Source organism: Dunckerocampus dactyliophorus, chromosome 19 (genome assembly GCF_027744805.1).
Source record: "Dunckerocampus dactyliophorus isolate RoL2022-P2 chromosome 19, RoL_Ddac_1.1, whole genome shotgun sequence".
In the NCBI taxonomy this organism is placed as follows: Eukaryota; Metazoa; Chordata; class Actinopteri; order Syngnathiformes; family Syngnathidae; genus Dunckerocampus; species Dunckerocampus dactyliophorus.
In genome coordinates, this window is record NC_072837.1 from 2496830 (window position 1) to 2522165 (window position 25336).

Genomic DNA, 25336 nt, shown 5'->3' on the forward strand with positions numbered 1-25336 from the left:
ATTCCGCGCTCGCTCTGCCTTCAGTCCTCAAGTGAGTCATCATAATTCGGGATGCCACACGGCATTTCTGCTTGCTAGAAACTAATTTCTTGGGAAGACAAAAATCTTGATGACCTGAGCCAAGGTTATCAACTGGGGCTGCAGTCTCGGAGGAATACTAAGCAAGCGTTGTCTTGTTTGACGTGATAGAATGTGATTCAATCAGCTGTACAGAAAAAGCAGAAATCAGGCTGGTGTATGTGTGACTTTCAGTAAAAAGGAATGCCTGAGAGGTCACCAACCTGTGCACTAATTGTTCCCAACAGGCGACAGACAGCTAACACTTGAGCGGCTCAATGTTAATACACGCTGTCATGTGGGCTGGGCAGAATAAATGAGACCAATGCACAAACTAACACACACACACACACACACACACACAGGCCATGGATGTCGACGTGGTGTTTTGATGAGGCACATTATATAATTATATAGTGTTTTGCAGCTTGGGGACGGCCTGTCATGATGTTTTGATGCGCTAATTACATCGTCAGAAGTAAATGAATGCGTTGGCTATTGTGTGGGCATTGTGTTACCGATGAGTGGATCACGAAACTCCTGAGCTCATGAGCTTTTGAGTGTTAAGTTGCTGTGTGATGATTTTAGCCTTCTATCTAAGATGACACTGTGAGTCAGACTGTTATATTGAGTAATGACCTCCTTTGTTGTTGTTGTTCTTCTTCTTGCGTATGTCTTCAGATCCTCAGCTCTGTTGCAGCAAGCCATTCCAGCGTCTCATCGTCCAGGTCCATTAGGGCCAGGTCGCGATTTGGTGGCCTGCATTTGGGGCAGCTGGGTCTGCACAGTCACGGGGTGTTGATAAGCTCATTGTGAGTTTTCTCATGGCTCATGATTGGCTGCCTGGTCCTCATGGACTCGTGTGCGCCACAAAGTCTTTTTATGATGTGGACATGTTCGGCTTATACATGTACAAATGAGTTTTTCTCTCTAAATTTAGTGGGTGCGGCCTAAACACAGGTGCATGGGTACTTCCACACGGCTGACATGGCTTTATTTACTTTCCGGCCTGCTGCCCAGACAAAGCACTTTACAGCAGCTGCCGTAAAGATGGGGTGGGCTAATCCTCCGATCGCGATCAATAAAAAAAAAAAAAAGGCAGAGAACGGGACATCTCTACTTGAAAGATGTGGTGTGCAGATGTTTTTGCATTTTTTTCCAATTGGAAGTTGGTTGCCAAACTTTGGCAGATTTGCATGCAACACATTTTACTCCAAAATGTTTGCATAATTCCTCCGTCTTCCTTGGTTTGAAGATTGTTGCCGAGCTTTTGAAGATAAACGATAGAAAAGGCTGCAGACAGATTGGGATTTACTGCTGCTGCTGCTGCGGTGTTGATGTGACCACTTGTGTGGACCAGTACCTTTCCTATTGATTTCCACTCATAGTCGTCCTGGTCAATATTCCCCTCAACTGTAACGTGACTCATGTGACCACTAAGGGTCTGACCGCGGTCTTGGCCCCCCTGCACGCACACCACAGCTTCTTCATTGTCAAGTTCTTGTACTGCTTGTTGGCAGCCATAATGCATCTTAGTCAAGCCTTATAGGCGTCCGGTATTGTGAATGTGGTAACTCTATGACTTTTATTGATTTGACGGAGACTGCAACCCTCCCTGAGGAGAAAACAATTCTAAACATGTCAATTGCTTTTCGAATGTCAAAACTGTGACATTTGATCCGAGATGTTGTGTGTTGTATAAATGAGTCCCACGTTGTTCCCCACTAGCCTTGAGCCCAGTAGGATACATATTGATAGCCTTTGTCTACCCGATGATAAACGGCCCCTTAATTTAGCGTCACTGTCAGCCATCTAATCATACACGACAGCGACAGAGAACTTTCCTGCAGCGGATCAATAAGAATGCGAGATCGGGTGAGAATGTGGTGTTCTTTAATTACCTTCGCTATGCGCAAAGATGGTAGTGGCAGCTGGTACTCTGGTTTGGAAGGTCCACGTATTGACGAGGTGGCTATGGCTAAGTTTACTCGACCACAACACAACAAGGCGATACGGTGATTTATAACCGCAACATGAACTTACCACAAAGACGATGGGACGTTCATTGAAAGCAGGCTGTCAGTTCCAAAATTGGAAAAGTCACTGCAGATGATCCTCGGTTTAGGGTGTTCCGCGGTTGCCAACGTGCTCCCATAACTTAATTGTGGTCCAAAAACATGAGACTCGTTCGAAAACTACGGTATTTTCTGGACTATGACTTGCACTTTTTTATGGTTTGGCTGGTCCTGCAACTTATACTCTGGAGTGACTTATATATGTTTTTTTTTCCACACTGATAGCCACGAGAGGGCGCTCTCGTCTTGTGTGCCAGTATCTGCTACTCCCATCACTCCTGTACCACTGAAAATGTACCATGTAAACACCAACTTAGAAAGACGGAACACAAAAGCCCCCAAAAGAAAACCACATTCTGCAGATTAGGAGCTGCAAGTAAACTAGTTCTGTTATGTTGTTTAGGCTATAGTTATCCGTTACGTTAACGTACCACCTATTCACGTTATGTTAACAGACGCCTAATTAACCTGCTGTTCTCCATTTTATTGTTAATTTGTGAACTTGCCTTTCAAGATGAAATGGTCTTGATCTCTGATTTTATCAAATAAATTTCCCCCCAAAAATGTGATTATAGTCCAGTGCGACTTATATATGTTTTTTTCTTCTTCATTATGCATTATTGGCTGATGCGACTTATACTCCAGAGCGATTTATAGTCCGGAAAATACTGTATTTACAGCGGAACACTACACTGTGTGCTCAACACTGGCTGCACTTGTCTCAGTCGCTGGACTGTCGTGACCGTCATTAAGGATAAAGATCGTGTTGTAACGTCTACCCGGATGTTGGAAGGAAAACTGCATTTTTTAAATTTATTTTGCCATCATCTACAATCCTTAAGTGAGAGCCCTAAAAAGCCCTGAAAAAACCCTCTGGTAATGCTTAAAATGACCAAAATAGTGTAAGTATGAGATGTTATTATGGATGTAGCTGTTACTACATGGTAGCAGCTTATATGTAAACGATAAAACGTTGTTGGTGTTTTAATAGGCAGAATAGGGGAATCCCTAGTACATGCATTATGAGCTGCCTCATGCTAGCAGTTTCTCAATATTTATAATTCACGGAAAAGAGAGACTCGCACAAGGATTGTGGATGATGGGCAAAATTACAAAAAAAGTGCAGTTTTCCTTTAATAATGGTTTAGAGTGTATGAGAAAGGTGAAAGGAAACCATAGCTCTGTTTGACCATGTGGTCATTTATTAACTAGTACATTGCACAACCCAGTAGCAACAGAACCAATGTTGTAATAGCAGAAAGGAGCAAACTGCTCAGCCAGCATTAATACCGCTGATGAGTTCATTGTATACAACAGTATGGCAAGTGTAACATGGCAGTAGGGAAAGCCATTTTAAAGCACATGCAGAGGTAGATATGAGACAAGTCGATTAATTGAATAGAGGTGTTTATTGGAGCATTTACAGTACATTTTAATACCAAAGGTGCTAAATATCTAACACATATGGACCTATTTTCATAGGCTACTGTTTTTTTTTAGCATTTTCACAGAAATTATAATGGTAAATATTTTGCAATTTTACACTCGAAATCAACCGTTTTTAGTAAATGTCCACAACGGCTCCACCAGCGTTTAGACCTAAATAGATAACTTCAGTATCTGGCAGCTTGACTTGATTTTAGCGAAGTTAGCGGCTTGAGACGTCTGCATCCAGTCGACTTTGCTACCTGCAGATATAGTTTTTTTTCTGTTATTTGACTGTTCCTAGGCTGCTTTCATATTATCTAACATATAGTTCTCAACACTCACTAGTTACTTTCTTTTATTGTTGTTGGCTCGTGCATCTTTGCGTAAACAAGGTATTTCATGTTTCTGTCGCGGGGAGGGGGATCATTTCCACATTACTTTATCAACAAATTTTGTTCTTAGCGCCCGTCCCTAGGTTGTGCTTTTTAATTTCTTCTGCCAGCCTGACGTGAAGTGGCTATCTTTTAACGTTAATTAGCGAAAGCAGCCATTAATGTTAGTCATTCAGCAGCACAAGCAGCGCGGCTAATGAGCGCTCGCAAACAGGACTAAAATGTTCAATTTCAAGGAATAATCTGTCAAAGATGAGGCAAATGTCTTCTTATTGTGTTGATTGACTTATCAGTTGATTGTTTTGGCGTTCATTAACACGACACAGCTAATTAGCAGCAGGCCTCATTAGCCCGCAAGTTTGCATCATTACGTTAGAAATGAGGCATTTTGAAAGTGTGCTTTGTCGCTGGGCTGCTGTTCTGCTACTTTTGGCACGACGTCTGGAGGACACAACCCTCTTGTGCACTTGCATAACGAGATGTGTTCAGTGCGAGATAAGGTGGTGGTTTGCAGCAGCTCTCCTAGCAGAACGCACCGTCCAGGTGAACCATCTGTTTTGGCACCTATTTTTCATCGCAAACTAGCTCATAACTCCACTTGTTCCGCTTCTGTGCTCTTAACATTCGCTTTAATTTCCTTTTCTGGAATATTACACGAACCTTGGCCGCCCACCGTGCACTTACCTTCTTCGCTCAGGGCTAACTATTATTTTTTTTCCCTCGTGTTCCTCTAAACAACTCCAGCTGGAGCATATTAGTGTCTCTGTCTGCAGTCGCTAACAAGTCTGGACAGCCAGCCTGGCCATGTGGATAATGTTGCTCTCAGGCATTCTCTATGTGTGGACTGGAGCACACACTATCGCTTGATATTTGACTTTTTTCCTATTTTTTTTAGAACTTTAACTTCAGTAAATAGCCTCAAGTGAAGACAAGTAGGACTGCAGACTACAGAATGTGGAAGATTCGACACAATATTGAGACATGTTCCTTTTTATTGCTACTTTCTTCTGCAAAAGTGGACACGTTCTATGACTGTGCTATGTCACAAAATTGTGTGTGTTTTTTTTTTTTAAATCATACTGGTAGGATTTATCGGTAACCTCCTGACAGTGGATGGCAAAAATAGGAAAATAGGACTAGACCAGAGGTGTCTGAACATTTTCCACCAAGGGCTACGTGCTGAAAAATGAAAGGATGCAAGGGCCACTTTGAAATAAGCACAGGAGAACTTCATCTCAGCTTTGTGATACAGGTGAAAAAGCGTGTTTGCGCATGTGACCAGATACGCCACACGTCTTGTGCTGACTTTCACATTGTTCCTTATTATACCGCGAATGAACAATAGCCCGTAAAATGTGTAGTGGGTTGACGACAACTTGTCACATACGAAACCTACGGTATCTATGCCAGCGTGTGTGATCGCTCACGTTTCTACCTCATGTTTGTTTGCATGCCTGGCTGGCGGCATCCAGCGACCTCGTTTTTGTCGAGCTACGCTCATCACGTAGTGTGTACAGCTTTAGACAGCGACGCTATCACAGGGGTCTCCAACAGGCAGCTCACCAGCCGATGTTCACCAAAGAATATTTGCTTGACAGTATTGCATTCAAACATGACGCCTGTATTTAATGACAAAGGAGCACGCTGAGCGGAGATGTGCTTTGTAAATAAGGTGCCATTGAAATGTTGGCAGTGCTCTCAGCAACTTTGCCATTATTATTATTATTATTATTATTATTATTATTATTATTCTTTTTATTTATTTATTTTTTTCAACTTTGCCATTAAATTCACTCAAGTTTTTGTTCTGCTAGTTGTTGAACAAAGATAAATAAATAAGTCATCGAAAATAGCCATTTGTTACCTTTTTAAAAATTGCAGATGCAGCAGCAGCCCGACACTGCGACGGCAGTCCTCCCTCCCATGCAGCCCACCACCACAGCTTCAAAAAATCCTAGGGGAAAACATCTATGTACTGCGCTCTTTTTTTTTTTTTTCAAAATATTTCAACTTTCTTCTTAAATAATCTTTGTACATTTTCTTTTCTTAATATTATGACTTTATTCACATAATATTTTAGATTTTTTTCCCATAAAATTATAACATTTCCCCGAACCAAATTTTCCAAAAATGACAGCTTTAGCATTGTTTAGTTTTGTCCTCCCCTCCTTGAACGACAAGCCCGATGGCATTCCCGGGCTTCTTCCCGGGCTTCCTCCTCTTCCAGATTACAGCGTCACAAACGAATGCTGGACTTTTCCCTTCCAGCTTCAGCGGGGGTCTCAAACACCCTCCCCTCCCCCCTGGGTTTGCCCTTAAGGCCGGCGGCTGCCAGCCTGAATAGTTGGCATTTTGTAATGAACTTTACTTGAGTGCATCCAAGTGGCCTTTCACAAGCTCGGCTGCGGCGGAGGCTGTGATTCTGCCCCTGATTTGGCACTCGGCGCCGCCTGTCATTGAGAACTGACGTGCGCCCTGCTGGTTAAACCTCCGTCCGCCCCCCTGTCCTTCCTCAGCTCTGTTGCTCCTCCGCTGGCTGCCCTCAAATACGCCATCGTGCCAAGGCCCCTGCAGGGAAGACACTCATGTGTCCCATGCCGGCATGACTCAGGCTTTAATGCCTTGCCACATGGCTGGCATGCGCACACATCCCCCCCGCCCTCGCCTGTCCACCGCAGCCTGTTGGTATTTATGTGTGTGTGATATATGCATATGAGTGTGTTTATGTCCTGCACATGACTGGCCGGGGGGTGTTTGTGCCTTTCTGTCTGATCCAAGCAGAACGTGGCTGTGATGAGGAGAAGGAGGTTGGAGATGGGGAGGGGGCTGCAAGGGGCAAAAGGTTCTCTGCAGACAATCCAGGACTCTGTGAGACATATGGGGGGAGGAGTGTTTGTGACAAGGGAGCTGTGTTTATGTTTGTTCCCAGACAAAGTGTTGCGGTAAATCCCGCCTGGTTTTGTGTCACATGCTCGGCAGCTCTGGGGCGTCTGCGGTCGTCCACACCTTTCGGAAGAACAATCACTGGTGTGCACATACGCCACAAGACAGGAGGGCTGAGGTTCGTTGCCACGGGGACCGCGTTAGCAGCTTAGGTTTAGCCAATACACAGTGACCTTGGTTTGTCATTCAGTGCAGCAAAGTCAGTCTGCTGTAGGGTGAAGGTTAGTTATCACACAGGACCACCGAGTGAAGGTTAGCTGCCATGGTGTTGCCGTTAGTTACCACGGTGTAAGGGTTAAAGTTGGGGTAGTTAGGATTATTTGGGGTTACATGTATTGGCTTTGTCACCACTAAACCAGGGTTGGTTACTACAGAGTCAAAGGGTTGGGTCGTAGGGTTTTAACAGTGTTAAGAGGTAGGTGTACGGTGAGTTTAGGGCTAGTTACCGCAGTGGCAGGGTTAGGTGCTAGGATTAGAGTTAGTTAACTTTGGTAAGGGGACGGTCACAGTATTTGGAGGTGGGGTTAGGGTTAGTTCACTCTAAATAAGGGGTAGTTATCACAGTATTTGGGTGAGGAGATAGGATGAGGGTTAGTTAAGTCAGGGTTAGGGGATGTTATTAGTGTTTGGAGGTGGGGTTATGGTTAGTTAGCTCAGGGTAAGGGTTAGTTATCACAGTGTTCGGGTTAGGAGGTAGGGTTATTGTTAGTTAACTCAGAGTGAGGATATTTACCATGGTCTTAGCAGGTAAGGCTGGTTAACTCAGGGTAAGGTTTAATTAGCTTTTAGTTTTAGCAGGGGTAAGGGTTTGCTGCCACTCATTGTTGGTTAATTACCACGGTGTCATGGTTAGGTTGTCAAGGTAAGAGTTAGTTACCACAGTGTTAGCAGGTAGGGTTATGGTTAGTTACCACAATGTTTGAGTCAAGAGTTGGACTTCGGGTTGTTTAATGCGGGGCAGGGGTTAGTTACGTCAGGGTTAGGCTTAGTGTGAGGGCTAGTTGTCACCAACATGCGCTTGGTTTGTTACAGTATTAAGATAAACTGGGGTTCAAACCGGGGGTAAGAGGGTAGATTAAAACACTTCTGAGTTTGAGTTACCGCAAGGTTAGGGTTATGCCAAAGTTTTAGGATTAGTTAGTGAAGGGTTTGGCTTAGCAGCTCAACTAGCTTTTGAATTTCTGGCGGAGAGCAACAGGAGGATGCAAGTTTTAGAGGAGTGAAGGTGGACATGAAGCGTCTGTCTGTGGGGCGGAGCCCCACGTGACCGCAGCCATCTTGCAGCGTTGTGTGGGCGGGGTTTGCAGGATTTGGAAGGGAAAGCATTGACTCCTGACCTGACAGGAAGCAGAGCGATGTCCAGGCCGAAGCGAGCAAACCGTTATTTGTCAAATCCCCCGATCAACAGTTGGGCTTGTGTGACTCATAACAAGGAAGCCTTGGAAGGGGAAGGAATAACCTTGCAGCTTTTCACACGGCCACTTTCATTTCAGCGATGAAGCTAATTTGTTTGATAAGCCACAAGCCCTCGCTATCTCCCAGACACCAGCGGGGGAGAATGATGAGCACGGTGGCGCGAGAGGTCTCGGTTAGCCGCGCCACCGGGCCCACATTAAGCCTTGATTGGCTTCTATTGGCTTGATTTCTCTTGCTGTCTGCCGCCTGGCAATGCTCTCGCTTTCACATTAAACACGGGTTGGGCTGATTGCTGATAAAACGATGAGCGAGGACAACGGCGGGCACATTAAACCTGGCTTGGCTCCGCCTTTGAGCTTGACAAATGTTAGCATCCAGAGGGGTACCCTTCACGTTAACCCGTTCAGTCTCTCAATTGGCTTGAATGCCGATGTTGACGGTGCAGTCTTGCATACTGCAGGAACACACAACTAAATGACATTGGAGAGACACTTGCACCTTCCGTATCATGCTGTGTCGCCGGCTCTCTGCACACTCATCAGCAGCTGGTCCTGGTGCTCATTTTTAGAATCTGTTGCTGCAGTGGCATGAATTTTTAATGGCTAAAGCCATTGTAGCAAGCTGTGTTCTCCCAGTGCGTGTGCGTGTGCTGTTGGTGCCTGTGAGAGTGTTCAGGTGTGAGCGAGGTAGCTTGATTGCCAGTATGAAGAGAAACAGTGTGCCTTTGCATTGTGTCAGCACAATGTGTGTGTGTGTGTTTGTGGACATGGTTTTGATTGGACGCTGATGTGATGCGACAGCTTTTTGCCTCGGACACAATCCCTAAATCAGTTTGAATAATACCTGAGGGGCTCCAGATTCCCAGAGGCCTCTGCTAACGCTCCCCTGGTGTTTCTTAAACAGGAATTTGATGTTTATTTGCAGATGCTGAAGAATGTCAAACAAGAAGCTCTAGCCAGACTATCACGCGGGCCTTCTCTTGACATGTGAATATACTGTCGGTGCATTATTTGGGAGCATTAAGGATCTTAACTCTTCGTTACCTTTGACTTTACTATTTAAATATCCACCATCCTGGGTTCTAACTTAGAATCTATCCCCGCAAATTGTCCACCTTGGAGTGGGACGTTGCGTTCCTGCAGCCTGAAAAGGGGTAATCATTAAAAAGCTTTATCGGGAGACGTATTATTATCTACGTGATGGACCTGGAAGTCAAACATAGCAGCAAATTGCAAATAAATTGAATGCATCAGTGAACGCCTCGCATTTGCATCTCTATCGCTGGTGTTGATGATGACTCAGCGCAATGTGTGCATCTCACTTGTATGCCGAAACTCTACAAGGGACTTTTGCCTCCTTTTTCCATCCTTTTCGCTCTCTAATGCGTGGAAATATTTCACGTGAGGCGCCGGAAATATAACCTGAGAGAGTCCAATTTGTAGGGGGGATATACATTGGGAATCATGTTCATCCCGCGTTGCTAAAGCTTGAAGATAGCAGTTTGTGTTTGTACACAAAAATAGATCAAGCAAAGCGATGCAAGATGCAAGACGATAAAAGAAGGTGTCGCCGGCATGACAGAGCAGATTAGCAAACAGCGAGACAAAATTGTCTTTTGCTTTCTCTTTTCTCACTCTTTCCAGGCCTGTAGCACCGGGGTTATGTTGTAAAGCAATATGCTAATAGGCAAAGTGCATCTCAGCTTGTGGTATACGTGAAAAAGCATCATTAGTGTAAACTTCGGTCCTTGCTCTTTTTTTCGCCCTCTTTTGTGATTGTTTTTATTGAATTTTTCAATTTTCTTAAATCATTAAATCATAAATTTTATTTTCAGAATATTATGATTTTATTCCAATAATATGACTTTTCCCCAAACTAACTTCCCAAAAATTACAACTTTATTTTGTTTTATTTGTTCCTCATAATATTATGACTTAAAAATAAAAAAAATTATAATAATATTCTGCTCACTCGGCTACTAAAATGACAAATGAATTTTATTCTTGTCAAATTGTGACTTTTTTTCTCATTGGAATACAACCTTTTTCTCTTACAACATTACAGCTGTTTTTTTCTATTTCTGCTGTATTTTTAAATTCAATTTTAACCTTCTTCTTGTAAATGTTCTCCTGGCAATATTGTGACTTTATTCCCAGAATATTTTCACTTCATTCTCGTAACACGTATGGAAGTTTTTCCGCAACCTCATTTCCCCAAAATTGCAACTTTATTTGGGGTTTGTTTGTTTTTCATATTCCGACTTTTTTCTGTAATATTTCAACTTCATGCTACTAAAATGACCCCCCCCCCCCCCCCCCCCCCCCCCATAATATTATGTTATTCTCATAAAATTACAACTTTTTTCTCAATATTTTGACTTTATTCTTGTAAAAGTTTCTTCTAAATGATATTTTTACAATGTGCCGCGGACCAAAGGAAAAAACAGCCGCGGGCCCCAAATGGCCCCCGCGCCGCACTTTGGACATCCCTGAAGTAGAAAATAACATCTTGAAAATGTTCAAAATGAAATTAGCATAATATTCTTGTTAAATGACAACATTTTCTCGTTAGGTTGCAACATTTTTTGGAAAAAAAAATAGTTAAATCATGTTTCCTCTTGACTTATGTAACTGCCTTGGTCGCTCATTACAGGCCCCTCCCCCCTGAAGGTCTGTGCATTTGAAGCGATTATGTGTGCGTCTGTCTCTTCTCAGTCTTAACCAAACTGTTAAATCCCTGCCGCTTGCACAGACGCACACATTGAACAGATGGAAGTGTGAGTCGGCAGGGCAGCAATGTCTTTTTTGGATGAATCCCGTCTTTCTGACATTTCCCCAGCCCTGATTTGACTGGGTCCAAAGGGATGGATGTCCATGCTTTATGCATTAAAAACCTAACACGTCACAAGCTGTAAGTCAAGCTAATGCAACTGAGAAAAGCATAATGCCGATACATTCATCTTAGCGCTAATACATTTGCCAAAAAAGCAACATTTTAGGCATTTCTGAAGCCCAAAACGTGCCCAACGTAATGGATGCCTTATGTCACATACGACAATGTAACATGACATGATTATTTCAAAAGGCTGCAGCTTGAAAATGGTTAGACATGAAGGCAAAAATCATCAGTGTGACCCAAAGTTTGTGATGGGAGTAAATGTACTCGCCTAATGTGCATAGTACGACGTCACCGGGCTCGGAATTCGTCAGATCCCTGTTTCCACGGTACCGGCTCCTCAAAATGTCTGGCCCACTTGCGGTACTCTTCCTCATCTCTCAAGTCATCATCATCGTACACCACTGCTGCCTCAACGGCTCTTATTGCTGCTATTATTCCATAGGTAGATATTAAGTATCTATTATGCCTGTGAATATTGTCATTCATCCAGGTGGTTGTATTGTGAGGTCATATCGATCTATTAGCAGCGTATTTTTTGCCGAGGAATCTCCGCGTATGCCAATACGTCTGCTTTTTTTACGATATTTTTTTCACATACCACCACGTCCCCTCCCGCCACCCAGATGACGGTTTAGCAAAGCATCGGCTCAGGGATGCGGCGTGCGGGCTGTCACGGCAAGCGGACAAGGGGTTTCAAAGTCTGGAACCTTATAAGCTTTGCATAGAAACGCCCACAAATGTTGCTCAGATTGACGTTACCGATGTCCGCCATCTTCTGCTGTGAGGCACCATATTTGCAGAAATGGCTTGTCAAGTTCAGCAATGTTGCGACTTTGGCGACACAAATGTTAGCAACACTAGCATGCCTGTCACCGCGCAATCCATCCCGGAAACGCAATCGGTTCTACGCATGTGCAGAACGCGTCTACATCCGGTTGGCCAATTTTTCGGCAGTCACGTTAGTCATGTGTCATGTACGCCATCCATCGATCTATTTTACGGCACCAATATACGTCTCACACACACACACACACACACACACACACATTCTCGTTTCCATGTTTTTTGAGGACCATATTTTTTATCGTCACTTGTGAGTACCACCCTTTCTAAAGGTGCTACAAGGATGAAAAAAATCAGGTACTCTAACCACATTTTTATAAGCTTATACACGACTTCAAATATCTAAATTGTTGATGTAATGAATTTTCTCGTGCTATGTGGGGACATAAGAAAAATCGAGAAAACACGGTTAATGGGGACCTCATTAACATAATATTTGCATACTTCACACCAAGTCCAATGTGATTAGTGGGGACTTTGCAACAAGTATATTACCAATGACATGTTCAGAATGTCACATATGTTAAAAAGGTTTCTGATCAAGAGATCAAGAAAGCAACTATTACTATCACATTTCAGATTTCAGATTTAAACGTTTAATGGACAATAATGCAACAACTATGCATTCATTTGTGCTCTGATGTCAGCAGTGTAAGTGTTTTGCTCCAGCAACTTCAGATGTAGGATGTACTGGTCACAGGTCATATAGTCTGTGTGTGAAACCTGTGGATAAAACTGATTCTCCAATATTTTCACAGAGTGTGTACCCAGACTCTGGTTGAAGGTGTGTTGTGGGGACCCCGTAAATGTCCAAAATACCCTATTTATTAACAAGGAAAAAATATTCCTGTGAAGTTTAAATTATGCTACAAGTGTTGCGCGATCACTACATTTCTACATATATTACATTTACAATCTTTGTGTACTTGTTCGCAGTAAATTGGGGGCACACACTGGTGAAATGTCTTCTAAACGTTTGTTGTGTGGGAAAATGTTTGTTGTTCTGACAATGTACTTGCACCCTAAAGTGTTTAACATACTACATTTAGAAGTTTAGTGCAAGTGCAGTACTTGAGCAGAATTTTAAACCCAACAGGGATTTTTTTCTTGGTTTATCATCAATGTAGTCTGGGCCTTGACGGCGTCCCCACAACACACCTTTGACAAGAGTTTGATCTGACCCTGTGTGTGAAACCTATGGATGAAACTGATTCTCCAATTTTTCACAAAGAGTGTGTACCCAGACTCTGGTGGAAGGTGTGTTGTGGGGACCCCGTAAATGTCCAAAATACACTGTTTATAAACAAGGAAAAAATATTCCTGTGAAGTTTAAATTATGCTACAAGTATTGCACGATCACTACATTTCTACATATATTACATTTACAATCTTTGTGTACTTGTTCGCAGTAGATTGGGGGCACACACTGGTGAAATGTCTTCTAAACGTTTGTTATGTGGGAAAATGTTTGTTGTGCTGACAATGTACTTGCATCCTAAGGTGTTTAACATACTACATTTAGAAGTTTAGTGCAAGTGCAGTACTTGAGCAGAATTTTAAACCCAACAGGGATTTTTTTCTTGGTTTATCATCAATGTAGTCTGGGCCTTGACGGCGTCCCCACAACACACCTTTGACAAGAGTTTGACCCGACCCTGTGTGTGAAACCTGTGGAAGAAACTGATTCTCCAATTTTTCACAAAGAGTGTGTACCCAGACTCTGGTGGAAGGTGTGTTGTGGGGACCCCGTAAATGTCCAAAATACACTGTTTATTAACAAGGAAAAAATATTCCTGTGAAGTTTAAATTATGCTCCAAGTATTGCACGATCACTAAATTTCTACATATATTACATTTACAATCTTTGTGTACTTGTTCGCAGTAGATTGGGGGCACACACTGGTGAAATGTCTTCTAAACGTTTGTTATGTGGGAAAATGTTTGTTGTGCTGACAATGTACTTGCACCCTAAGGTGTTTAACATACTACATTTAGAAGTTTAGTGCAAGTGCAGTACTTGAGCAGAATTTTAAACTTCACAGGGATTTTTTTCTTGGTTTATCATCAATGTAGTCTGGGCCTTGACGGCGTCCCCACAACACACCTTCGACAAGAGTTTGACCCGACCCTGTGTGTGAAACCTGTGGATGAAACTGATTCTCCAATTTTTCACAAAGAGTGTGTACCCAGACTCTGGTGGAAGGTGTGTTGTGGGGACCCCGTAAATGTCCAAAATACCCTGTTTATTAACAAGGAAAAAATATTCCTGTGAAGTTTAAATTATGCTACAAGTATTGCACGATCACTACATTTCTTCATATATTACATTTACAATATTTGTGTACTTGTACGCAGTAGATTGGGGGCACACACTGGTGAAATGTCTTCTAAACGTTTGTTATGTGGGAAAACGTTTGTTGTGCTGACAATGTACTTGCATCCTAAGGTGTTTAACATACTACATTTAGAAGTTTAGTGCAAGTGCAGTACTTGAGCAGAATTTTAAACCCAACAGGGATTTTTTCTTGGTTTATCATCAATGTAGTCTGGGCCTTGACGGCGTCCCCACAACACACCTTTGACAAGAGTTTGACCTGACCCTGTGTGTGAAACCTGTGGATGAAACTGATTCTCCAATATTTCACAAAGAGTGTGTACCCAGACTCTGGTGGAAGGTGTGTTGTGGGGACCCCGTAAATGTCCAAAATACACTGATAATTAACAAGGAAAAAATATTCCTGTGGAGTTTAAATTATGCTCCAAGTATTGCACGATCACTACATTTCTTCATATATTACATTTACAATCTTTGTGTACTTGTTCGCAGTAGATTGGGGGCACACACTGGTGAAATGTCTTTTAAACGTTTGTTATGTGGGAAAATGTTTGTTGTGCTGACAATGTACTTGCACCCTAAGGTGTTTAACATACTACATTTAGAAGTTTAGTGCAAGTGCAGTACTTGAGCAGAATTTTAAACTTCACAGGGATTTTTTTTTTCGGTTTGTCATCAATGTAGTCTGGGCCTTGACGGCGTCCCCACAACACACATTCAACACACCGAGTGCATATATTATTCGATATATTACATTGAACCTCTTTGTGCACTTGTCTTAAACTGGCTATGAAATCTAGTTTTAAACTGTTGTAAAGTTGGAGTGCATAATCTTGAGAAGTATCTATTTTTGGCCCTCATGTGTTTGTTTTTTTAACAGTCTATCAACATACAGGAGAAGGCCAAAAGCATACACACCTCTCAAGATTATGCACTCCCCTGCTGCAGCAAACTAGCTGCACTAACTATAACTTTCCTCTCAGTTGAATGACAGTTGAACACTTATTCAGGTAATTCTAATTTGTCACACAAATGCACTTACCTTGTGTCACACAAATTCTTTACTTTAAATTGTCACACACCTTCAATTATCCTTTTTTCTTCTTCTATAATCATTCCTTATGGGGACCAGGAAGTGGGCGGCACCCAACCATTTATGGAAAAGTGTGTGTGGAGAGCGAGTGTGTGCAGTACCAACCACAAACTACTGGGGGAGCTTGTGGGCATGCCACACACACACACAGCCATTGAAAACCATGGGTTGTGGGCCAATGCTAAAAACCACACGGGCACCTTCAGAACAGCTTCTGGGTTAATTTAATACCATTTTCTTTATGGGGACCTGATTTTTGGTCCCCATACCGAAATCGGTCCCCATGACGTGACTGTGTAAACAGATCTTTGTCCCCACAAAGATATGATTACAAACACACACACACACACACACACACACACACACACAAATGTTTTCTAATAAAACAACCCCCCAATATATTACACATATGGAGTATGGTTATTGACCATTTCTGTTCATACATTTAAAAATGATAACTACCACGGCATGTGACGTCGCAGAAGCGTCGTCGCTAAAATTAGCTGAAGGAGGAATTGACGTATGCGTAGAACCGATGGCATTCCCGGGACGGATTGCACAGTGACAATAGCTTTGTGAGCTACAGTGCTAACATTACGTTCACATTTTGACAGCAACATCATGCTAGCTTAGCGTATTCTCTGAAGAAAAACCACAGAATCAAACTTCCAGCTCCCACGTCGGTAGCTGACTGATGGACGGTTGGCAAAGCTTCATTTTAAGATGTGAAGAGAAGCCTTATGTTTTTTCAATAGAAAAGGAGCGCAGTGACACGGGACGGACTCCTAGCTAGCGATGGGTGGAAGGTGGCGTCCATGTCAATGAGGAAGAAGGTTTTTCCTTTATGGTGTCATGAAAACCAAGTGAGCGTTAGAGCGCCTCTTCTCTCATAAGTGGATTTTTCTCACGTTTGGAGCTCATAAATGAGCTGGAGGACACTGTTAGAACATCATTAAAAAGTCAACTTGGCGTAATAGGAGAATGTTAACATTCCTTAGTGGGAGGTTTTCCTCACCTCCATCACCAACGTTGACTTGACTAACTTTTTGCCACACCGCATCTGAAAGGTCTGTGGAATTAGGGATGTGGAATTGTACTCCGTGCTTTCTAGGAACATGTGCCACCCCTCCTAACGATGTTTTTGTGTAGTTCTGGGACCAAAATATGACAAACAGTATCATCTGTGTAAAGGTTGAATTTATGATGCAGCTCTTACCTAATTGTCCCTAAAGCGGTGGCCCGTCAGAGTACATTTAGATCTCCGTTAAAGGTCACCGTCCTTACGTTGCTATCCTCAGTGTGCAGGTGTGAGTCAGAGATCATCTCCGTAATGCAGATGCTTAATTAACTGCAGCTGAGCACCACTTCTTCTTTACAGGCTGTGCGATACCCGCCTTGCAGCTTTTGCATGAATTAAAACGCCAAAAGGACAGCGCTCTGATTCATATTTTATAGGCGGCACGACAAAGTTGGCACGGCGCCATCCCTGGCGTGGCGAAGTGACAGCCGTGCGCTGTACTGGCGGTGTTTCTAATTAGTGCTAACCCAGACTCGGCAGAATTGGCGTCGGCAGGGGAGCCGCGTCGAGACAGCTCAGTCCATCAGTGTGAACACGTCAATAAGATACACTGCTTGTCCGGCATTTCACCTTGTTACGTTCTCTACGTGCTGTTGTCTGCTCATTTCACACACATCACTGTTGGTGTGCGGAGCAGTAGCCTGCACGTGCAAGCATCCGTGGTTACTTTACAGCAGTCACCCCACCATCACCCCACCCCTTAATGACAAGCGACCCAAAGTTGAATGAACATTTCAGGGACAATGCCTCTTTATCCACAAATGCAAAATTAAAAGTTTTCTGTTTTGCCCCTGCTAAGGTTTGGTCTGCTCAGCAGACATCTAACAGGTTCTCAATAAAACTCCATTTCAGAGCCTTTACTTTGAAGCATATAAAATCGTCAAAGATAACTAGCATAGGACACTAAGTAAATTCATTGTGACATTCAACATAAACACAAATGTGCTAGCGTGATGTTAATTTACATTGACAGTCCCATAGAAGTGCTAGCGAGCGTGAGCATTAGCAATTTTACAAATGACAATTAAATTGCTGACCATCTCACTGCTCTCCTTTTTAGAGAAGAGGAGCTCAAACAGTTGCTTTTGAAGTTTGTAAAAACACAGGCTTCGCTACACACCTTGAAATAAAGCCTGGGGCTCCGCAAACTTTCCGTCAGTCCGTAACTTTGATCATTTAGTTTTTCTTCAGCAAATAGGCAAACCGAGCATGATGTTGTTAAAATGTGAGTGTAATGTTAGCGCTGTAGCTCACATGGCTATGCTAGTGTTGCTAACATTTGTGTCCTCCTGTCCCAGTCCGCAATGTTAGGACTGAAATATAGTCTTTTACAATGGCTCTCAGTGAGTCACGGGTCTTTGCCTGAGAAAAACATGAAATACTGTGATTATGACATGACCTGATGTCCATGAATGCACCTCATGTTCTTGTCGGCGCTATTCGATTGAGTGGGAGAGAACGGACATTGACCGGAGACTGAGAGCACACAGCTGCAGATAACTGCTGGAGAAGAGCGCGCCATAAAGAGACCGCGTCTCAGCGCTGCAGCTCACGTTGTGTTGAAAACACAAAATATAAAATCGAAGATGTATGAGAAGTTTGAGCTGAAAAATTCCCCAGTTTAGGCCACCACTTGTCATCGAGGGGTGATGGCGGGTCCTGCAGCCAAACCAGTTGAGAACCACTGGTCTAGGAAGTCCAGTTGATGGGTTTTTGTGGTCCGGCAGTGTGTTTTGGAGTAAAATCTCCCAAGCGGAGCAGTGTTAGTGTGTTTGTGTGGTAGCACTCCTAGCAGTTGCTTTGGGGGTTGTGAGTGTCCTGTCAGTCAAGTGTTCCAGCTGATTGGCACCTTACAGGTACGTGTCCTCGAAGGAGGATCCAAGCCGTGTTCTTGTTCGGCTCACTGACAATCTCTGTGTTGGCGGCCAAGCGTGCCTAATGTGCTGCGGTGCTTTGCAAAGATTTGCTCGATAGCAACGCCCGAGGGTGTCCACGCGTGCTCATAGAACATGCATGCTGATTGCTTTGTGATGGAATTTGACTAGCTTGAGGACAATGTTTCACGGCTTTGTTAGTTTACGGCAGCATCCTCCTTAAATCCTTATCATTATTGCCCAACGTCGTCACTGTCAGCACAGAAGGGAGATCTTTCCTGGAAGGACTGCATTCCACGGCATCAGTGGCGAGATGCCCCGTCTCACAGTGCGAGTATGTTAAAGGTTAATTTGGCTTGATGTTACGCTCTCATAAAATATTTCCCTGCCTGGCATTTTGAGAAGGGTAATACATAAAGCCATCTAAATGCACACGCTGGCTCCCTTTCCCTGCTTCAATTATTCATCGGCAGAAGGAAAGTCACAAACTTATTCTTGTCGTCTCTCTCTCTCGCTTTCTGTGTATGCTTATAGCCAAGTCATGATCCTGCAGACAATCACTCTCCTGTTTTCTATTCACATTTACACCTGCTCTTCCTGTTGCTATCAAACCCTCATCGCATCTCGCCACACGCTTGCCAAGGGGGGAATATCCCCCTGGATGTTCTCAACTCCTGCTTCCATGCCATTGTTGTGCTGAATAGACGGACACTAGGTGAAGTGATGGTACAGGAGACCCACGGTACGGTCCGTAACTCGGGTTTCGGTGCATTTTGTGCACATGAAGAGAACGTTCAGGAAGTGACGTCAGGGGTTCAGAGTTTGAGTATGACCACAACAGTAGCCCGTGTTATGGTTATGATGATGATGATGATGATGATGACTCTTTATTATTGTTATGTTATTATTGTGCCTTTTGTGAGATAAAAAGCCAGACATTGGTGATCAATTCTGTTCCAGTGGCACCGAGCGGCCAGTGTAGACTACAGTTCATCAACGTCTTGTCTTAAACTGTATTAGTATTTTAGTTCATTTAGAACATTTTTAATGCTTGAAAATGCTTAATTTAGCTCAAGAATACATACATGCTTAAATATGCATATCTTTTACATTTTTTTTTTTTTTTACTAATAATAGGCTGTAGTCAACCACGAAACAGCAATCATTATTAATTAATTATTTTTGAAAAACCGCAATAGAGTGAGGGCGTGATGTTCGAACCACGATGGCGCAAGGGACGACTGTATCGCATTAGAAAGAACAAAGAGGAAGCTGTGAGCCAAACATGGCCCCTGGCCCTCATTTTGGACACCCCCGGTTTGCAGTGTTTCTTTTCAGGAAGGTGCAACAGAAAGAGTTTGAAGAGGGTGATGATTATTTTATGTTCAGTAAAGCTGCTTTCATCCTATGCACTCATCCTTGTCTGTTTACGGAGGTGAAGTGTTCAAAAACAGGGCACCGCACCTTGACATCGGGGCCAGGAGGCGGAGGGACAGGCCGGCACGTAGCTGCGGAGAGCCACCGGGTCCGAGTTATCATTAACACAGACGGGTGGGACCGCACTTCTGTTGTCGCCTATACAGTCGTCCCTCAATACATCGCGATTCAAACATCGCTCCCTCGCTCTATCACAGTTTTTCAAAAACGAATGAATAAACATTTGCTGTTTCGTGGTTGAACACTGCCTATTATCTGTGGAAAATATCCATGTTTAAGCTAATTGTACTTTTTCCTCCCCTAAATTATGCATTTCAAGCATAAAAATGGCTAAAAGACCTCACTAGTGAACTCAAATACAACGCAAGGCATTGTGAAGCATTCTAATTGTGAATGTACTATTCTACTTTGGCCACTAGGTGTCGGTGTTCAGTGAGACAAGGGCCAGACGTGATGCCGGGAACACACTTACTCTTAACTGGCTTATTGACTCTTATTATGGCTACTGTATTGGGGCATATGAGTGGAAAGCCGCCATTACAGTGATGCCACCGCAGGAAGTACGCTGTCCAGGAAAAACAAGAAGATTGTCCCCTGCGCAAGGCGGCCCCCGATATCCATCGTATTGTCCCCCATTCCCGTTTCTGCCTGTGACGTACTTGTGCATGCCTCACATCAGTTGTAGTGTGTTGATGGAAATGGTAACGCTTGAACTTTGTGACCCACTTTTTAAAAGTCGTTAGGCTTTAACAGCAATGTTGTTGACCGCAGGAGCACCATTTTTATCCATTAAGTTGGACGTCTTATTAATACTTTTTCTTTTGCTGTTTTGGAAAGTCATTCTGGGCCGTGCACGCATCACGTCAGAAGACTTGGGCCACGAGCTGTTCTGCTGACTCAACGTTTGTTCCCTCCCCTTCCCCGCCTCCCTTCTCGACTCATCCTTGCAACATCCCCTGGGCCAGCGAATTTCCTGAACCTCTTTCCTTGCTTTTATTTGCTTTTACCTCCTAAATCAACCCCACTTTCTCATCTCTTTCCAGATATTTGCTTCCTATTGGCGACTTGTTCTGCTAAAATGAGATGACATGGTAGTTTATTAACACCCTGCTCCCGGGCCCAGCAGGCAGTGTTCCAGAAAGCAACAATCTACTTTTCCCTACAGCATTATTCTGTAGTATTTTAAAGTGAATTAACACCGGCCGCCTCACCAGTGCTGGCTCTGGCCCATGGAAATAATTTCATGATAATATTGCAGTCTAATATAATATAACAGTTTGCTGTAATGTAATGTTTCCTGTTTATCTTTACAGGTCAGTGACTAGAATATCCAAGTTGTGTGTGACATTTAATTAGCATTCATGAGAAGGAATAGTCTATTGTTGTCATTCAGGGCAAATATGAGTCATACTGTGGGAACCGTATTAATATGCAAACGTGAAATAACATAAACACGGAGGAGTGATGAGTAACCAACCGCCATCGTACAAGGAGGAACGGGGATGCGGTTGATTCTCCTGAAAGGGGTACCAGCGAAGGTGGCGTCACTTCGAGGGGCATGGCGCTCAGACTACAGAGATTGAGTGCGGCAGCCAAAGGAAAGATACTGCAAACATATTGAATAAACAGGAACACTTCCTTTGTGTCGCTTGTGTACGAAACACGATCCCCTGTTAATTTCAGGCTGCAGGGTACCGGAACACCACGATATAGCAGAAACAAGCACGTGTGTGTTCCAAAACTCGGCATCCACATTGCAGTTAAATTGTTTGTCTGCATGATGAATCAAACGCATCGAGGGAAATTATTTATACGAGCCCCGCGCCGAGCAAATAAATCACCGTTTTGTACGTGGCTGCCGGTTTTTTGGGGGGGGCTTATTTGCATGTGCCGCTCTGTGATGATCACATGACGACACCCCTGTGTCTTCTTTCCTCTTGTGCCTCGGGTTTTCATGAGGAAGCACAAATCTGTTGTTGGTGCGTTGGCCCAACCAGTGTAGTGGTCACACGGCCCTTTTTTTAGTACATCAGTAAAAATGAGATGGTTGTCGTTCCTGCTGTTGCTCAGCGACAGCTGAAGCCTCTTTTAACGCCCTCAAGTTGCAACATTGGCAACTTTTCACTGTCGGGTAGTACCAGTTGATACTGAAATACTGATGGTTCCGGTACCAGCTCTTTGTGCTGTAAAATGGATTCTCAAAGCAAAATATCGACACTTTTCATACGTCAGTCATTTGAGGTTATTTTACTCATTTTCTTTTTTTCTTGTTGAAAATACCATTTTCACATATTTTATGTGGTTTCTGTTGTATATTATCTTGGCTATGTTGTAAATCACCCCTGCGACCTCAATAGGGTTTAACGTAAATTATTTCAATTATTAGGTTTAAAAATAATACTAATTTAGTGAATCGATAAATTAAATTAATGAAATATCTTGTCTTGTATTCTTTATGCTATCAAATGAAGTACACTACTTTTTAGAATTTCCCAAGTGAAAAGTATCGGTATCGGCTCGGTATCGCCAATACCAGCCTCAACGAAATCTGAAAACGAGCTCCGAGAGAAGAGGAAAACAGACACGCATGCAAATGCCAATATACACAGGCCCGCAAATTTTATGAGCTCATTTTAATTACTTAATTAATTTAACTGAATTTATTTATTAGCGCAAGACTGTTTTTCTCATCTCATCACGTTTTGATTGTGACATCTTAAAAGCAAAACAGAAGGCGTTCGAGGCGCTTTTCACGCCAATTAACGCGTGTGATGGCTGCAGACACGAAAGGCGACCATTATTCATGGCTTTCCAAAGTTCCCGTCCTTCCTGTCAATATTATTTGTGTAGCAGAAATCGTGTGCGTAGTTTGCAAACAGCACATCAATAATGACTTCCACCGCAAATCATTTTACAAGATGCAATTGCAGTTCATATGGGAGCCGCCCAATAAAGCCATAATATTCCTGTCAGGTTTTCCAATATCCAGGATTAAATCATCAAACAAGAAAAGAGCAAACGTTATCCAAGACTCACTTTCTCTCCGCTATACCTCAGTAATGTAACGAGTACAACCGTGGAATTTCCCTTTCGCCCACGACTAACAATTTAAAACATATACAGAGAATAGAAGAAGTAAAGATCGTAAAGATCTCTGCAAGCCCGACATATTTTTGGCTCCTGTGGATGAACTCTAAATTTTAGATAGTAAAAGGAGGAAAAACTGTATCCTAGCAAAGAAAGGGGTCTGAACTACAGTACTTTTAACGTAAGGACATGCAGTTTGTCATCGGACACGTTGGATGGACGCAAGGTCAGAACACATGGCCTGTGATGGTGTTTTTTGGGGGTGTTGGTGGAAAGGCTGCCTGCCGGGAGAGTGGATGTGAGTTCCCTTAACAGCCTTTAAATTGGATGTAAACATCTGCAGGCAACCGAGGAGGGGAGTTGCTGGGCAAGGGGGAGGGGTCTGTTTTTTTGTGTCCATTTTGCTGTGAGTGACGGGAGGCAAGAAGTGTTTGGTGGTCTTCTGTTACGGCAGCCTTCATTCTTTCTTTCTTGTCAGCTTGCTCTCTGACTCCAGCACAGAGTGCCGTCTCTGCCCGCAGGTTCCACCCCCCCCCCCTTGGCTGGCAGGGTGATGTATGAGTGGCTAGCTTTGACGTCACTTGATCGTCATAGCAGCTCCGAGGCTTGCTGTTTCTCCCGCTGCATTCTTTTTCACCCTCTACACTAATCAGCCCTCTCTGCTATCATTTTAAGACGTTGTGTTTTATACTGTTGTCCAGAGATTGCTTCCCAAAGCTACTTTTTTGGTTACAAAGCAGAAGCCCGGCCTCTGTCCCGGCCCTATATCCAATTACTCATCCAGGTCATCTGTTCCTCCTGTAGGTGTCTTGCTCAACACGGTTCCCTGCAGTCTGGACCAAACAAACAAAACCCACAAAAATAAATTTGGATGTCAACTCAGAATTCCACAACAGCTTGGGAGAATTTCATTGGTCCTGACAAGACGTGAAGATGACCCACTTTTTCTGCATTGACGCTCCTCGCTGCCTTCGCGGTCAGTCTGTCCGCTTTTAGAGGCCGGCCAGGCTGCTGCTGCGAAAAGATAGACCTTATGGGGGGGGGAAACCCTCTTGTCAGCAAGTGTGACACATGCAGCGAACGTTGTCCCATGTGAGGATGCAGCGAGAAGCACCGTGACAGTTGAAGAATGCCCGATGGTGTGTTCAGGTTTTATTTTTAGCTAACAGCTAACAAACACCGCTGTTAGATGGCCACAGCTCAACACTGGGCTTGTTTCTATTTTTGATTCCCTTCTTGCTATTTTGGATCCTAAGAAAACTACAACTGTACTGGCAAGTGTGTGTCAGCATGACAACATGCAATTTCATCCGCATCAGAGCACGAGCGGAAGGAAATGCTTGAGAAACGACCCTACTGACCCAACAAAGAAATATAGTGACACCTTTAAGGTTGGACAAAATCCATTTTCTGAAACGACACTACCTTTGATTTGTGGGGATTTTAACATTTTTTTAAAACTCAACTCTGAACCCCCGACATCACTTCCTGCCTGCCATCGATTGTTCTCCCCTCCAAGGTAAACTGTCTCAAGTGGCTTATTTTCTCACATCATATCTACTATATTGGGTCATGCGAATGTTAAGGTGACTATATGGGTGTTATTTCATGACTAGATGACTCTAATCATGTAAAAAAAAAATTCTATGCCATAACTACAAGACACATCTTCACTATGAGGGAGAAGGGGCTCACTCCTTTTATTCAACAACAGTTAAAGTTCCACACGATAATGACATTACCAGAAGTTACTTCTTATCAAGGCATCCTTCTTGGGGCTTTTGGCAGGCCCCGAGCTTATGTAAGGATGGACACTTTGCACTTACGGAATTTAGCAAAACACGTTATGAAAGAACAACTGTTAAACAAGTGCAGATCAAGTTGACCTTCTGTAGTGCAGTTGAAGTTCGCAGAAAGATTAATTCTTCAATATAATTTCCTCCTTTTGGGGGTTTCAAAACCCCCAAAACAAACAAAAATGCCCCTTGTCTATATCAACGTGTCCCCGTGTCAGTTCAACTTGGTCATCGCTGCACCTAATGATGTAGCTGTAGAAGAAGAGCTGTAGTGTTGGCCGTGCTTTAGATAATAAAATATGGCTGCAGTGTATAGTTAGTGTACCATTACAGTCCGCATGGCTAATGTTTGTGTGTAGTAAAAGCACACACATGTACCGTACACATATATACACATATACTGTATGATGAGGCACACTCTCATCCGCTTTATCTGCCCCCCATGATGACAAATTGCCCCCTGCAGAGTCCAGGGAGTCACGACTGAATGAATGAATATAATCAGCAAGCTCGCCATGCACCTAGAAATCTGTTCTAATTATTCTCCTTCCATTCCTCTCTCTCTTTTTCTCTGCTTTTTACCT

At 43.3% G+C, this 25336-nt stretch overlaps 1 protein-coding gene across 6 annotated transcripts in view; it reads left to right on the forward strand.

Moving 5' to 3' along the window:
• Window positions 1-25336, forward strand: part of stxbp5a (syntaxin binding protein 5a (tomosyn)) — a 78876-nt gene that overhangs the window by 10027 nt on the left and 43513 nt on the right. The gene's annotated exons all lie outside the window — the stretch shown is intronic.